At 35.6% G+C, this 18,026-nt stretch overlaps 1 non-coding gene across 1 annotated transcript; it reads right to left on the minus strand.

Moving 5' to 3' along the window:
• Positions 1-346: 346 nt before the first annotated feature.
• LOC113926054 lies at positions 347-453 on the minus strand. Its single transcript, XR_003521139.1, has one exon. It is a non-coding gene; the product is annotated as a U6 spliceosomal RNA (small nuclear RNA).
• Positions 454-18,026: the final 17,573 nt, after the last annotated feature.

Consider the following 18,026-nt stretch of genomic DNA (forward strand, 5'->3'; position numbering starts at 1 on the left):
AGCTATTATAAACATCCATGTGTGGGTTTTTGTGTGGACATAAGTTCTCTACTCATTTTGGGTAAATACCAATTAGTGTGATTGTTGGATCATATGGTAGGAATATATTTATTTTTGTTAAAACCTGCTGAACAGTCTTCCAAAGTGGTTGTACCATTTTGCATTTCCACCATTTTGAATGTTATGTTTTCTCTGTTACTCCACATCCATGCCAACATTTGATGTTGTCAATGTTTTGGATTTTAGTCATTCTAATGTATGTGTAGTTGAAACAATCTTACTGTTACTTTAATTTGCAATTCTTTAATGAGGTATGATGTTGAACATCTTTTCATATGCTTGTTTGAAATATATAGAATGTGTCACAAACTTACATGTCCTCCTTGCAGAGAGGACATGCTAATCTTCTCTGTACTATTCCAATTTTAGTATATGTGCTTCCAAAGTGAGCACTGTGTTTTCTTTTGATTCCCAAGGTAAAGGATGTAACAGGTAAAAAAAACATATAATGATGAAATGAATTGGAGTATGCCATTCATGGAAGAGTCATGTCTATTTCTGTAAAATATAAATAAGATCAGGGCTATGCATGCAGAGAAGGAGCAAGAGGCATCTGGGAAGATGGAAGAGAAAAAATAGTAGAAAAGAGAAACTGAGGGTTCTAGAGGGGAAGGGGGGTGGGAGGATGGGTTAGCCTGGTGATGGGTATTAAGGAGGGCATGTAATGCATGGAGCACTGGGTGTTATATGCAAACAATGAATCATGGAACACTACATCAAAAACTAATGATGTGGGGCCCCTGGGTGGCTCAGATGGTTAAGTGTCTGCGTTCGGCTCAGGTCATGATCCCAGGGTCCTGGGATCGAACCCCACATCAGGCTCCTGGCTCAGCACCACAGATTCAACGTATGCAGACAAAAATAGGGCAGATTTTAAGGAGGAAGTAAAAAAAAAAGTGGCAGAGGAGTTACTGGAACTTAGTTTTAGAAACATTTAGCAAGTGTTCTCCCAATATCTTATTCTTTCACATTTTCCTCCAGCCTCAGGCCTTGTTTACACAGAATTAAGAAAATTCAATTTTAAAGCATGGGAAAACAGTGTGACTCCACACTTATAAATGATATCAAATTGCTTAGGGAAGAAATATTATTTTAATTCATAACTGGATACCTATATTTTAAGATGTTTGAGATTCCATACAGTGTACTAGACTCTGTTTTGATATTGGAAATTTAAAAAAAAATGGAACAGAACAGTTTTCCTGTCACAACAGAATTTATATTCTAGTGGCTGGAGACAAAAACAAACAAAAATATAGTATATAAAACATAGAGCAAAAAAGCAGGGCAAATTGAAAAGTTAATACTAATGTGGCTCACTATTTTATATAGATTTACTTTGAAATATTTTTCTCTTCGTATTATATTAAGAAGAGTTCTGATGCAGATGAAGGATTTGGCCTTGCTCTGAGAAAGAACATTTTTTTTAAAGATTTGTTTATTTATTTTTGGGGGGAGGGGCAGAGAGAGAGAGGGAGAAAGATTCTTAAGCAGACTGCATGCTTAGCATGGAGTCTGATGCAGAGCACAATCTCAAGACCCTGAGATCACCACTGGAGCTGAAACCAAGAGTCAGTCGCTTAACCGACTGCCACCCAGGTGCCCCTAGAACATTTTAGATAAGGAAATAACAAATGCAAAGGCCCAAGTGCAGAACTTTTTGGTATGTTTAGGGAATAGCAAGGAGGTTTCTATGACTGAACTAATAGTAAAGATGGCTTTTACTTTGAGTTTAAATTGGCAAGTAGAAGAGTAATGGAAGTTGAGGTGAGAAAGTAACAGAGGAAATCACAGAAGGCTCTATAAGACTGTATAAAATAAAGTTTTCCTAAGGGTAAGATATGAAAATGAAGTCAACCAACTTGTCCTAATTGCCATTTACAACACACTCTATCCAAAAGAACAGAATGTATTTCTATGCACATGCACATAAACCATTACCAAGATTAACCATATTGGACAATAAATAAGTATCATTAATTTAAAAGTGTTTGAATGAACATGGAGACATAAGATATCAGATTACATGGAATGTCACTTAAATGATACTAAGGGAAAATTTATACCACAAAAAGCTTACAATAGAAATGATTAAGAGCTCAAACCAATTATCTAAGCTTTAACCTTAAGAAACTGGAAACAGAAGAGCAAAATTTGTGAAGACTTCTTAGGTTCATTAATATTGTTTAGATTTTAGTTTTTAAAAGTATATGTTACTCCTTCAACAGATTATTATGGTACTTTATATTTATATTGTTGGCTATAAAGGTAATATGTATTTATTTCAGAAACTGGAGAAAACATTATAAAGAAGCAGGGAAAAGAAGTCACTCACAATCCCAGCAAACTGAAGTAAACATTCAACATTTTGTTGTATGATGACAATTTCTAGAAAAAGGTTGAAAATATGCATAGTTCTATTGTTTATAAAATTGTGATTTCACAGGGAAGAATTGAAGGTATTCATCAGAAATGAGCAACTGAAGGGGTGCCTCGGTGGCTCAGTTGGTTGAGTGTCCAACTCTTGGTTTCAGCTCCGGTCATGGTCTCAGTGTTGTGGGATGGAGTCCCGCGTCGGTCTCCATGCTCAGTGGGGAGTCTGCTTGGGATTCTCTCTCTCCTTCTCCCTCTGCACCTCCCCAACCCTCTCTCTCTAAAACAAACAAAACAAACAAACAAATGACCAATTGAAGGGAATACTAGTAAAGGGGAGAGATTGAATTGGTTAAAAATGCCTGAATGGAGGATAATTTTGTCACTATGGCCTTCTGTCATGAGCTGTGATTTTAGAAATTTAAGAGATTAGATAAGCAAGGAGGAAAGAGATACAGAAAAAGACAAATGTGTATACACACACACACACACACACACACACACACACACACACATATATGTGGAGAGAGACTGATTTGTATATGAAGTTGAATGATGGTCCCCAAAAAGATATGCCCAAGTCTTAACCTTCAGAACCTGTGAATTTGACTTTATGTGGAAAAAGGGTCCTTGGATATAAAACTAAATTAAAGATCTCCAAATGAGATCATCATGGATTATCAGGGTTGGGTCCTAAATCCAGCGACAAGTGTCTTTCTAAGAGATGCACAGAAGAGACACATGAAGAGAAGACAAATATGTGAATATGTGAATATCTGTGAATATGGACACTGATAGGGGTAATGTAGCCACAAACCAAGGAATGCCTGAAGCCACCAGAAGCAGGGAACACATGAAAGGATTTTCCTCTAGAGCCTTCTGAGGGACCATAGTCCTTCTGACACCTTGATTTCACACTTCTAGTTTCTGCAAGTGTGGGAGAATAAATTTCTGTTGGTGTAAGTCACCATTTGTGGTCATTTGTTATGGCAGCCTTAGGAAACTAATACAGTGGGAATTATCCCTAATTTTTTATACACTGGTGTAGATGCTTTACATATATCATATCACAATATATGATATTGTGGGCCTTCTTCTTTTTGCTCAAAGCAATTCAATTGTACCTGGCAGCATTATAAGTACTTCAATGAGTATTCAGTGTATTCCCATGAACTCTTTTGCTTTGAGATCAAAGAAGAGAAAGTTCAATGCCTAGACATCTGGTGTGGGGAGAGAATAGAGAGGAAAGCCACGGAAATAAGACAGTGACCTCTAGCTGGCCCTGTCAAAGGACCTCAGTGGGGAACGAGACTGCAATCAGAAGCATCAGGGTTGTATTAGGTAAGAGCTGAAGTAGTCTTTAAGGGTTTTTAGTGATATAGTATGTCATGCAGTATGGAGATTTGCATTCTTATCATTTGCTAAAGTTCTGATGACATTATGAAATCTGGTACATCAGTTACAGTGCCTAGTTGAGACATAGCAGATCATTGGTAAGAATCATGAATCCCAGTGGGAAATGTGGAAAATTACTCTAGAAATGGTGTATTGACACTCCTTGCAGAAACAAACTGTTCAGAAACACACATGAATAGCCTCTGGGATCTCAGAAATACTTGCAAGTGTATAAAGGATAGGGGGAAGAAGGCAATAAAAAGAGCAAAATTTGACTGACTGTTGTGACAGTATCCAAACCCTAAAAAGCTTGCGGAATTTAGTTACAATTCTCTTATGTAAGTCTTATAACATCTCTTCTGGGAGAGATGTGAACATGGCAAACCAGTCTCTGAATACTAATTGCAATTTGTTGAGAATATGGTTGTGGGCTTAATCATCAATTACTGGACCCTTTATTTAAATAGCATAAGATAAAGCATTTGAAATTCCATTATGATATTGCATATTATTATGATAATAAAATTATATAAAAAGCAACATAATAACAACACTAGTTGAAGAAATAATTATACCAGATGTAGATACTTGATATCCCTATATACAATCAGAAAGTTTGTGGAAACCTTATAGATGAACTTTATTTTTTTAAGATTTTATTTATTTGACAGAGAGAGACACAGTGAGAGAGGGAACACAAGCAGGAGGAGTGGGAGAGGGAGAAGCAGGCTTCCCGCTGAGCAGGGAGCCCAATATGGGACTTGATCCCAGGACCCTGGGACCATGACCTGAGTGGAAGGCAGATGCTTAACAACTGAACCACCCAGGCACCCTATAGATGAACTTTAAAACAATAAACTTTATGAATCTTCTAGATATCTGAAGATTATATGATCTCCTGAAATTACATGATCTCCCTGAGTATCTCATTTTTTATTAGACAGTGGAAGAGTATGTTTAAGACACATCACATTTTCAAAAAATACCAAAATATACCTCCTCCCTTCTCTGATTCATTGCTCCTGAAAGGCTGTTTTCATCAGGAGTTAGTCCCTATGACAATATGATTCCCAGAGAACTAAGGATTTAGGAAAAACAGTTTCAAAGTGATTGTTTTTGAGTTTATTTTTAGCCTTTAAAATGTGATGCCTAATGGTACTTGCTTTTACAACACTGACCATTGTTAATAAGAGAGAGTTTCCAATGGCTAATGAAGGTGACAATGAATAGAAACATAGGTACAATAAAATTCAATTGATTGGCATTCACAAAGACCTTAGAAGAAAGCTACAAGACTTGAAGAATTAATTATATGTCTTCTAGTGTATTTAATTTTTAATGAAAAAAAATGTTCTTATTTGTTCATAAGCCAACATTTTTTGTTTGGGAAAATACTACCTTAGATTATTTCCACTACAAGTACAAGAATCTTGCCTTTTAAGCAACAACAGCTTCCAAAATATTTGGGAGTATTTCCTACACTTTTCCACACATATGTAATAAATTTTTCCCTCTATGAGTTGTGTTAACACCAACAAATTACTCAAATGTACACTATTTTGAGGCATGATGGAATCTTAGTAAATGTACATTTAGAGGCTTATATTTGAAACTACCTCTTCCTGGTAGCTATAAGGCCAGCCCTAGGATGTCAGATACTAATTTCCAAGTGAGATTTTTTTTCTTGAAAATATTAACAGATTTAATTTTCAGTTGTTTATAAGCAGCAACGAATTCACCAAATTGCCTTTAAAATTTGTCTTGCTACTAATTGATAAAAGTGCTATTTATAATATTGGTGAAATTGGAATCACATTAAGGATGAATTTCGAGTTTTATATAATCAACTCCCTCAGTTTGATTCCTCTGGAAATAAGATGACAATATACATATTGCCAAATATGATGCCAATATATGTGTGTGTGTGTGTGTGTGTGTATTGCAGGAATTGTTTGTTAATGGTAAAAGAAGGAGGAAAAGAACAGGTGTGGGTCACATGAATTGGACACCTGTGAAATGAGAGAGAGAGGGAAGTTGATTGAGTTAGAATTTCAGACTTAGTGTAGCTTAGAAGAAAGTATTGGCTAAGTCTCTAGGAAGCCCCAAACCAAAGGCTGTTTATTATAAGAATCTCGTATCAGGCAGAAATGCCCCTGTACTTCAGCCATGCTCAGAATGATAATCAATAGCCACACAAACATGAACCAAAATCTATACAAAATATAGATAATCAAGAAAAAACAAGGCACAATGCTAGACAAAGATACCAATGGAACAGAAGAGAGTGTAAAGAAATAGACACATATACCTTCATCTGATTTAAGACTGTGGGATTCAATAAATGAAGCTGGGTAAATTGGATGGTCACATGGAAAAAATAATTTCTAGTAAATTGTACATATAAATCTGATAGGTAAAATCATTAATGCCTTTAGAGAAAAAATTGGTGATCATGATGTTGAGGTAGGTAAAAATTTCTTAAACTTTGTACCCAAATCTCCATTAATAAAGGTAAAACTGCAAAACTGGATGCATTGTTAATAACTTCTTTTTTTATATTATTATGTTCAGTTAGCCAGCATTTACTACATCATAAGTTTTTGATGTAGTGTTTAACAAATCATTATTGTGTATAACACCCAGTGCTCATCACAACATGTGCCCTCCCTAATACCTATCACCTGGTTACCCCATACCTCTACCCGCCCTCCCTTCTGTAACCCTCAGTTTGATTCCTGGAGTCCATAGTCTCTCATGGTTTGTCTCCCTCTCTGATTTCTTCCCATTTAGTTTTCCCTCCCTTTCCCCGTGGTCCTCTGCTCTATTCCATATGTTCCAGATACGAGTGAAACCATATGGTAATTGTCTTTCTCTGCTTGATTTATTTCACTTAGCATAATCCCCTCCAGTTCCATCCATTTCAATGTAAATGGTGGGTATTCATCCTTTCTGATGGCTGAGTAATATTCCATTGTATATATGTACCACATCTTCTTTATCCATTCATTTGTTGAAGGGCATCTTGGCTCCTTCCACAGTTTGGTTATTGTGGACATTGCTACTATGAACATTGGGGTACATGTGCCCCTTCTTTTTACTACATCTGTATCTTTGGGGTAAATACCTAGTAGTGCAATTGCTGGGTCATAGGGTAGCTCTATTTTTAACATCTGGAGGAACCTCCATACTGTTTTCCAGAGTGGCTGTACCAGCTTGCATTCCCACCAACAGTGTAAGAGGGTTTCCCTTTCTCCATGAGCTCACCAACACTTATTTCCTGTCTTGTTACATCTGATAAGAAAAAGTGAAAAAAATCCCAAAGAGTAGGAGATATACATCTGACAAAGGAATTTTATTCAGAATGTATAAAAGTTCTACACACTGAGATGTAAATTTCCCCTGTTGTTAAAATTCTTCACCAGACACTTCACACAAAATAACATACAAATGATAAATTAGCATATAAAAAGGTGCTCTACTTTTTTAGTTATCATAGAAATATAAGTTAAAACACAAACCACTACACACCCATCAGAATAGTTACCATAAGAAAGACAATATCAAGTGTTAGTTAAATATGAAGGAACTGAGACTCTTAAAATGTGTCTTTTGGTTATGGAATTATAAAAATAATCATCAGAATGATTATATAATGATACAATTAATACAAAGCAGATGGGAGAGACAGTGAAAGATTATTGTTTATACAGATAAAATAAATGAAAAATTATTTAATTTATATTGGTACTATCACAATGAGACATATTGTGGCAAGATGCCCAGACAATGTTAAGGAAGAAAATCAGCACTTTTTGAATTAAATTTCATTGTAAGCCAAGATTTTGCTATATATTAAACACTGTACCCATGCAAAATATTTTTTTATATCTATTACTATCTTTACAAATATTTCTCTAAAGAGACAATAATGTATTCCATGGAGGGTGCCTGGGTGGCTCAGTTGGTTAAGCGACTGTCTTCTGCCCAGGTCATGATCCCGGAATCCTGGGATCGATTCCCACATTGGGCTCCTGGCATAGCAGGGAGCCTGCTTCTCCCTCTGGCCCTCTCCCCTCTCATGCTGTTTCCCTCTCTCTCAAATAAATAAATAAGTAAATAAATAAATAAATAAATAAAATCTTTAAAAAAAATAATGTATTCCACAGATATAAGTTTCTGTAAGTGATAAGAATGCATTCAGAAGCAGTAAAAGTTTCTGTCTGGAAATTTTCAAATTTAATTATTTCTCTCTACTATATCTGGGGTCTTCCAAGTTAGTTCCCACCTTAATACAATCCAAATTTCTGATTATGTTTGCAGGATAATAAGCAAATTGTATTGCACTGGGAAAGTGCAGTTAGCCCAACTCACCTGGCAGCATTTCAGCATCAGCCTATAATGATGATCAAGATAACTAGGCTGAAAAAAAAAAAAAAGATAACTGAGCTGAGTTTCCATGAGTCCAAGCAGCGTATCCTCACATGATCAAAGTCAACGAGTCTACTATTATTGTCATTATTTATGATAAGGAAAAGAAATTACAATTAATATTTGAAAAGAAATCCACATTTTGCAAAATATTTTCAAATGCAACCCGTACCACAATGAGCCGTGGTGTGAGGCATTATTATATATTTATATAAATTAAATATTGATGGAAACATTTGGATTTGAAATTCAGATTTAAATAATTTTATATATCAATCAAATTTATTGAACTGGAGTTAGCAAAAATTATATTCTGTTTTAATATTATGGAGTCACACTCATATTTACTAAATTTGGCATTTTATAAACAGAAAGACAATACATATTTGCAAGTTAAGGAGTGTGTGTATATATATATATATATATAGTTAAATTTCTTTTCTATAAGTGAACAAAGATCCCTTGTTCCAAATCCTAAAATAAGAGTAAGAATCTTTGTCAAAGTCTGGGATAGAATTTCAATTGCTTATTACTAAGCTGTGTTGATCTAAATGATCTCAATATTTTCTTGTTGACAACATATAGATTTTTTTTTAATGAAAATATTTCTTTTGGATAAAGGGTGGGACAAAAATATGTAAAATAAAGTCATTTAGATGAACGAATCATAAGCTTGAGAACTGCAATAATGAAATCCAAGCATAACATCTACAGCAAAACTGAAAGGAAAAGCTAGTACAACAAAAGACTAATTAGAAAGGATTCCAATATAAAGCCAATGTATTAAAGTGGAATAAGGAATAAAACTTAAGAATGACTAGAATCTTCTATCTACTGCTTACTCAAGATATCATCCTTTTAGATGGTTTTTTAATCAGTCAGAAAGAATGAGTGGGACTTGCCCTTTGGAATTAGCATTTGGATTGTGATGGAACTTAAATAATTTATTCTAGCTTCACTCTATATTATTACTGGTACTGAGATACTTCTTTGCCATTACAAGATCATGTTTGCCAGAATAACTTTGCTTTTCACTCATCACACACATGCATACATATATGTACTCACAGAGCTGGATATAAGTATCACATATTCTCATTGATGGACGTCAGAAAAATAATGATATCTAGGGACACAATCTCTGCTAATCTATGCCATGGATAATTTCTTTCTAAGTGACTTGTCTTTGAGATTCTTTGGAGTGTATTGCTTCTTGGAAAAACAAACATTTTTTAATGGATGAGAAAAAGAAGAGGGGCATATGAATTGTGAAAGTGACTGGGTAGACCATTTTCTGTGATTTGTCCCAAATTTGAAAGTATAAATCACAATGTGTAAAGTCATAAGCAAGAATATTCTTTCTATAAAATTTTAATATTATAAGTCCATCAAATTACACCTTGTTCTTGAAGGTATAAACTTTTAGCTCTTTGTCTTTTGTGGAACTATGAATACACACTTCTACACTATATATACTTCTACATAACAAAATCAATAAATATTTAATTCCTCAGCAGTGCAAAGTGTTATAAGGCTAAGTTCAATCATTTACATTGTTCTTTACTTTTTGGGTTTTTTTAAATGAATTAATTCTTTGGAGGCTAGAGCGAAATTCCATAATGAGACATGTCAGAAATCTTGAGAAATGATTGCAAAAATCTCACAATTGGAGCAGACTTACAAGAAAAAGTTATCCCAATTATGGTGATACTGTGTCCTTCTGCAGCCCACTGGTGAGGGGTTAAACCCCAGCCAGGAGAGGGCTGTTAACAGCAGTAAGGAAAGACGGTGATGTAGAGAGCCAAGAAACCTTGTTTCCTTCTCCACTTTCCTCTCCAATAACATACAGTACCTACAAGCTGAGAACTGTCTGCCATTTCCACTTTGGAGTGGCCTAGCTGAGTAGAGCAGAATTACCATGATGCCGATGCCCTCACCCACTTTTCTACCAGAGGAGAGCAACTCTTAAGTACCATACTCACTTTTCTTAAGGGTTAAGGCCAAGGGTACTCAATCATTTACCTCCTTCTAACCAAAGATAAATTGACCCATAAACAAACCAGAGAAAATGCATAAATAAGATTTACCAAGCCCTCTTTTTTTATGCCTTTTTTCCCTTTAAATTTTTTATTGTTATGTTAATCACCATACATTACATCATTAGTTTTTGATGTAGTGTTCCATGATTCATTGTTTGTGCCTAACACCCAGTGCTCTACGCAGAACATGCCCTCTTTAATACCGTGCCCTCTTTAATACCGAGCCCTCTTAATTCTAGCTTTATTTCCATCTTTTTCTCAAGTCTCCCTTTGATCTCCATTCCCATGCTCATCCTATTTATGTTTTTTTTTTTTTTAAGATTTTTTATTTATTTGTCAGAGAGAGAGCGAGAGAGAGCAAGCACAAGCAGGGGGACTTGCAGGCAGAGGAAGAAGCAGGCTCCCTGCTGAGCAGGGAGTCCAACACGGGGCTCGATCCCAAGAAGCTGGGATCAGGACCTAAGCTGAAGGCAGTTGCTTAACGACTGAGACACCCAGGCGTCCCTCATCCTATTTATGTTTTTAAATTATTTTTAGAATATAACGGTAATGTCCATAAATCCTATCATTCCTGGTAAAATAAAAGTTACAACATGTTGCCTGTTTTCTTTTGACCCCTCCCACACACAGAAAAGAGAAAATGGCATCATATGAATAAATATAGAAATATTGCCAGCATATTTTTAATGCCAATATTACTAATTTTACAAATCAGGTAGAAGCATTACTAGAAAATAGAATGGATAGAGTGATACTTGATCTTCATGCAAGTCTCAGCTGATTGTCTCTGTCCATTAGCACATTCTTCCTAATCAACAGCAATGATTCCCAGAGTTCATAGTCTCTCATGGTTCATGCCCGGTGATGGGTATTAAGGAGGGCTCGTACTGCATGGAGCTCTGGGTATTATACACAAACAATGGATCATGGAGCACCACATCAAAAACAAATGATGTACTATATGGTGAGTAACATAATAAAATAATAAAAAAAAAAAACCCAGCAATGACTGTTAGCTGCAGTTCAGAGTCAAGGAAATCAATTTTTCTAACAAGAAGGGCCCTGAATGATTTAAAAATACAGTCAACTCGTTTAACATTTTCTTTCACTTAGCTGAAAAAGCAGCTGGAGAACCACTTGGCTGTTCCTCAAAGCACCAAGTAAGTCAATATGTTCTGTGGAGAACAGAAGTAAATATCCTGATTCAAACAAATTTAGATTTGCATCTACATTTTCTCATCCATTAAAAGTAGCTGAGGATTGATTGTTGTATTCGTTTTCTACGGCAGTCTTAACAAATTACCACAAACCAGGTACTATTCTAGCACAGGTCTGGAGGCTAGAGTTTGAAATCAAAGAGCCATCAGGCTGATCCTCCCCTTGAAGGCTCTCAGGAATAAGTCTCCCTTACTTCTTCCTAGCTTCTGGTTGTATCTGGCAAATCTTGGTGTTACTTAGCTTGTAGATGCACCACTTTACTCTGCCTCCATCTTTCCAAGGTCTTCTCCTGTGTGACTCTGTGTATTTGTCTTCTCTTCTTGTAAGGACACCAGTCATTGGAGTTAGGGTCCACATTAATTCACTATGACCTGACCTTAACTTATATAATTACATTGGCAAAAACCCTATTTTCAAATCAGGTCACATTCTGAGGTTCTGGGTGTACATAAATTTTGGAGGGACTCTATTTAACCAACTACAATTCTCAAGGTAAATCCAAGAAAAGGTAAGTCTGGTTGCCAAGGAATTAAGAATAATAAGCAAACTTCTTGTCTTCCATGTGGGAAAAAGTGCCCACCTTTTGAGAGTAATTTTAGCTTAAAGGGAAAATAAGCTTCACCATAAAAGCCATGGAAAGTGTTTACTTGTGCCTGAAAACATAACAGAATAACTGTTCTGTTAGCATTTTACAAAGGTTTTATATTAAAATATATTGAATTAACTTACTAATGTGGTAAAAAATGCTTCAGTATCTATCTACATATACCTTTTCTTCTCTGGAAAGCATAATAATTTGGATGCACATTATCTGTATTCAGATTTCATTTTAATCCTTCTGTTTCTCTAACTAATCATTTTAGGCATAGCCCCATTGCTAATAATTTTGTGGTCATTCCAGTCTCTACAAAGGAATTCAAAGGAAAACACACATTAAATAGAAACCCTTACTCTTTCTAGAATGTAAAAATATCCAACTTAGAATCATCAAAAGTGAGAAAGCAAATCCTGGCTCCCAAAATTCTCTAGCTATTTTGTCAAAGTGATGTGGGCTATTTACTTCACATAATGTAAAGGAAATTTGATTCTTGAAATGATGTAAATCTAAAACTTTCTTTCTACAGTCTATCAGCAAGAAAAATTTTGTGACATCTACTGGCAGGTGTGAATTTTACTCATGTTTCTGGAAGGTAATAGCCATTTCAACAGCGACAACAAAATACTAGCTTGCTTTATTTTTCTAAAATCAATTAGAATCAGGTTTTTAGTTCTTATCATTTCACATGTGTTGAAAAATCCAGTGTTTCTCTCCTTACTTCCCTCCCCACCCAAAATGTGTGCGTTGGACCTGGGATCTTCACACAGTCCAGAAGATACTTGGCATTTCTTCTGCTTGTTGGCACCAGCAGAACTTGTTAACATGCTCACGTTCGTTGTCCGATCAAGCACAGTCCTTGGGAAGCTTTTGGTGGTTCTTCTCTGTTCCCTACTTAATCCCAGTGCCTAAATTGAGCTTCCACATGGGCATCTGGAAATTGTTTCTGTCTGAAGTCCTGTCTCCTCCATTGAGGGAAGGGTCGTCAAGTCTGGAAACTTCTGTTATCTTAATAATACATCCCCTTCCTCATTTGCAATAATCCTCTCTTCTGCTCTCCAAGAACACCTCCTTCTATACCCTCTCCTTCAATTCTTGTCTTCCTCTTTCCTTCTCTGAGCTACTCCATGTTATTTTCTACATAATGTGAATGACTCTTGCCCAAGGGAGAGGTTCTGGTAAGAAATACCCAGACCAGTAAGTTATGTCTTAATTTTTAATTAAACTTTTCATTTTCAGATAATTGTAGATTTGCATGCACTCATAAGAAATGATACAGAGAGATCCCACATATACTTTACCAGTTTCTCCCAATGGCAACATCTTGCAGAACCATGGTACTGTATCACAACTATGATATTAGCATGGGTGTAGTTGACATACAGAACATTGTTATCACGACAAATATCTCTTATGTTGTCCCTTTATACACATCTGTCTCTCCCACCTCCATCTCCTTGTTAATCCCTGGCAACCAGTACCCTGATCCCCATGACTATAACTTGTTATTGTAAGAATGTTATATAAATGTAATAATATCATATGTAATCTTTTGTTATTGGCTTTTTTCCACTGAGCATAACTCCTTGGAGATTCATCCAGGTCCTTGCCTGTATCAACATTCTGGGTTTGGTTTTGTTTGTTTGTTTGTTTGTTTTGGTTGCTTTTATTGTCGCTAATTACTATTCTGTGGTATTGAAGATCCACAATCTTTTTAACCATTTACCTACTGAAGGATATCTGGGTTGTTTCCATGTTTTAGCTATTATCAATAAAGCTTCTATAGGCATTTGTGTGCAGGTTTTTGCATGTATATGTGTTCAATCCTTTGTGATAAATACCTGGGAGTGCAATTGCTGGGTCATATGGTAGTTGCATGCTTGGTTTTTAAGAAACTGCCAAACTGACTTTCAGAAGGGCTGTACCATTTTACATTCCCACCAGCAATGTATGTGTGATCTACTTGCTCCACATCCTTGCCGATATTTGATATTGTAACTATATATATGTGTATATATTTTTAATTAACATACAATGTATTATTTGTTTCAAGGGTACAGGTCTGTGATTCATCAGTCTTACACAATTCACAGTGCTCACCATAGCACATACCCTCCCCAATGTCCATCACCATTTTTATTTTAGTCATTTTAGTAGGTACACAGTGATTTCACATTGTGGTTTTAATTTTTATCTCTGTAATGACTAATGATATTGAATGTCTTTTCTTGGGCATGTTTTTCATCTGTATATCTTTTTTGAAGAAATATCCACTAATATATTTTGCCTATTTTCTAATCAGATTTTTAATTTATTTACTGTTAGTGGCCAAGGAGAGTTATTCTCAAGCCTAAAATCCAATGAAATTTGCCCTGCTAGGTTTCAGACTTGCGTGGGACCTGGGACCCCTTTCTTCCTTCTATCTTCTCCCTTTTAGAATGTGAATTCTCTCCTATGCTTATCCCATTATTGTATTTTTGAAGTAGGTAAATTGTCTGGTTTCACAGGTTCACGGTTAGGGAAGAACTTTGCCTTGGGAGGAATCACTCATGAGTATCATTCATGTCTAATTTAGATGATAGTAGATGAGATGTTGGACTAAAGGTTGATGCTGGAATGGGTTAAGACATTTGGGATCTTGGGATAGTTCTGTTACCCTCCCTTCTAGCTCACTAATCTTTTCTTCTGCAGCAGTATATCTGTCTTTAATAATTTTTTTCTTACATTGTTGTGTATTTTATAATCCCCGTATGTCTCCTGAACATGCTGAATCTTTCTTCTGGCTCTTAAACATATGGAGTATAGTTATTATAACTTTTAAAATATCATTGTTTATAATACTGTCATCTGTGCCATTTCTAGGCCTTTTCCTATTGATTGATTTTCCTTGTAATGGATTTATTTTCTTACTTCTTTGAATGTTTGGTTACATCTGATTGGATAATAGACTTTGTGGCTGGTTATATTTTGTGTTCTCATAAATATTCTTGAATTTTGTTTTCGGATGTAATCACATCATATAAAAACCACTTACAATTCTTGATTTGGAGAAATTTGTAAAAATAAATCCTTTGGTTTTTTTTCTATATTTGCAACAAAGGTCCTCTCATAAGGGGTTATAAGGGCTGCTGTTTCAGGTTGGAAGGGACACGGATCCTGACATCTGGAGATCACATTTTGCATTCAACACTAAGCCCATATTCTAATGCTTAGAAGTAAACCTATGGATGGATGGATGGTTCACACGATCTACTCTGCAAGTTGTCCTCTGATGAATCCATGACTACTGAGTGAATTTTCCAGTGTGGAATTCAGGCTCCCTCCTGTGGTTTTTTGATGGTACTTCATTGCAAAAGAACCTCTTAAGATCCCATTTTCTAGAGATTCCTCCTACATCCTGTCCTGTTGAACTGAGGCAACTTGCCGAGATAAGAGAACACATACTTTCAGAAAAACAAGCCAAATATTGTCTAAACATTAAAACAATATATTTGAATCTAAATCCTCGGTTTTCTGGTTGTGCTATGTATCTGTATTACTGTTGTGGTGATAGTAACATGAGTGTATACATATATTTCAACTCACCAAATTTATACACTAATTATGTGCAGTTTTGGTATACCAATTATACCTCAATAGAGCTGGAAAATAATCCTAATTTTCTGATGAGAAAAGTGATAAAAGTTGAAAATCATTGAATTGTATAATTTTCATTGCTGATGCCAAAGAAATATACAAATTCACTTTAAATGAAATATCAACAAAATTAATGACCACAGTCTACTTCTTTCTTAGCTGGAGCTGAATGAATTATCATTCACATTAAAACTGAATCTCTGTTCTAAGTCTCAACTTCCTGATATCAATAATTAAAACAAAGTGTTACTTTTCAATTCACCAGACATTAAGTGAGAATTGCTTATTTCATTTCATTTTTCATGGGACATGAAAAGTACATCTCAAACAAATAAGAAAACAAGCAAAAAAATTTACTTAAAAATAACTTAAGTGGCTCCTGGGTTAAGCACTGACTCTTGATTTCGGCTCAGTTCATGATCTTAGGGTTGTGAGATGGAACCTCAAGTCAGGATCCATGCAGGTGTGGAGCCTGCTTAAGATTCTCTCTTTCCCTCTCCCTCTGCCTCCCCCGCCAACACTCGCACTCTCTTTCCCTCTCTCAAAAATAAATAAAATAAAATAAAATAAAATAAAATAAAATAAAATAAAAAATATCTTAAAACCATATTTGAAGTTGACAGTTTATCTCTGTGTAGGAAAAGCCTGATCATGTCTCCAGATTTGACTTCATCAGCAGCTCATCAAAATTATTTTCTGGCTTTGAAGAAACATTCAGGAGTCAGTAGCAAGGCATATATGAGGATAGGTGGTTCAGAAGGTAGACTTTCTGCCTCTTCCAAATTTCTTTTCCAGTCTAGAATCCCCAGAATCTTCTGTGATCACCTGCTATGGAGACCTAAAAGTATCAGGTCTTTCTGGGTGACTCATAAGGCTAGTCTGGATTCCGAGCAGTGAAGTTGCTTGTAATCCAAACTCCCCAACCTATAGGGATGTGGTCTAATGGATGCCACTGGCTCTCTTACGTCATCCTCACGCTGTCCTCTCTGCAAACTAGGAAACATGGTCAGGCTGAGTTGTGTCTCCAGTCTGATTCTTGCAGGAAAGTCCAAGATGTCAGTCTGGTTGCAAACATGCTCTAGACTGCAAGATACCCTGTGGTAACAGGGCATGGTAACTGCTCGTGTCCATGGCTAAGACTAGTTATAGAGCTATCATTCCCTTTTTGTCATCAAAAGCAAACGACTGTTTTGCATGAATTTTGAACCACTAGCTAGAAGTCAGCATGTTTGTGTTCAGGAAAACTTCCGCCTTCTAAATCAGTAGTTGTGTACAGAAGATATTGATGCATGGAATTGTCATTTGTTTTATCTCTAGTTAAGATTATCACACACACAAAAAGACAATCTCTACGTTGTTTTCACGTGTCATTAACACTTCTTGAGGAGTCGTCTTATTTATTTTTATGCTTCCTACCAGTATGTTACAAATTTGATAAATTAATGAATTGATTTAGTGAGCATGAGAGTATAAAGATAGGGCTTTACATTTATTTATTTATTTATTTATATTACTTTTTTATTGGATGTATAATTAACATACAATGTTATATTGGCTTCAGGTGTACAAAATATTGATTCAACAATTCTATACATTGCTCAGTGCTCACCATAAGTGTAGTTACAATTGGTCACCATATAACATTATTAAAATAATATTGACTATATTCCCCATGTTGTATTTTTATCTCCATACAAAGAGAAGTTTGTACCTTTTATCCCCCTTTATCTATTTTACCCAACTCCACCCATTTTTCTTCTGGAAACCACCAGTTGTTTTCTGTATTTAAGAGTCTGTTTTTGGTTTGTTTGTTCCTTTGTTTTTTATTTTTATTTTTTAAATATTTATTTAATTTGGGGGGTGGGGAGGGACAGAGAGGATAGGAGAGAAAGAATCTCAAGCAGACTCCCCACTGAGTGCAGAGCCTGATGCAGGACTTGATCTCATTACCCTGAGATCATGACATGAGCAAAAACCTAGAGTTGTGTGCTTAATGGACCGAGCCACCCAGGTGCCCCTCATTTGTTTTTCAGATTCCACATATAAGTGAAACCATATTATATTTGTCTTTATCTGCCTGATTCTTTGCACTTAGCATAATGCCCCCTAGGTCTAGCTATGTTATCACAAATGGCAAGATTGCATTCTTTTTTATGGCTGAGTAATATTCCATCATGTATATATATTACATCTTCTTTATCCATTCCATTCATCCATTGATGGGTACATGGACTGTTTCCATATCTTGGCTATTGTAAATAATACTTCAGTAGACATAGGGG

Source organism: Zalophus californianus, chromosome 2 (genome assembly GCF_009762305.2).
Source record: "Zalophus californianus isolate mZalCal1 chromosome 2, mZalCal1.pri.v2, whole genome shotgun sequence".
In the NCBI taxonomy this organism is placed as follows: Eukaryota; Metazoa; Chordata; class Mammalia; order Carnivora; family Otariidae; genus Zalophus; species Zalophus californianus.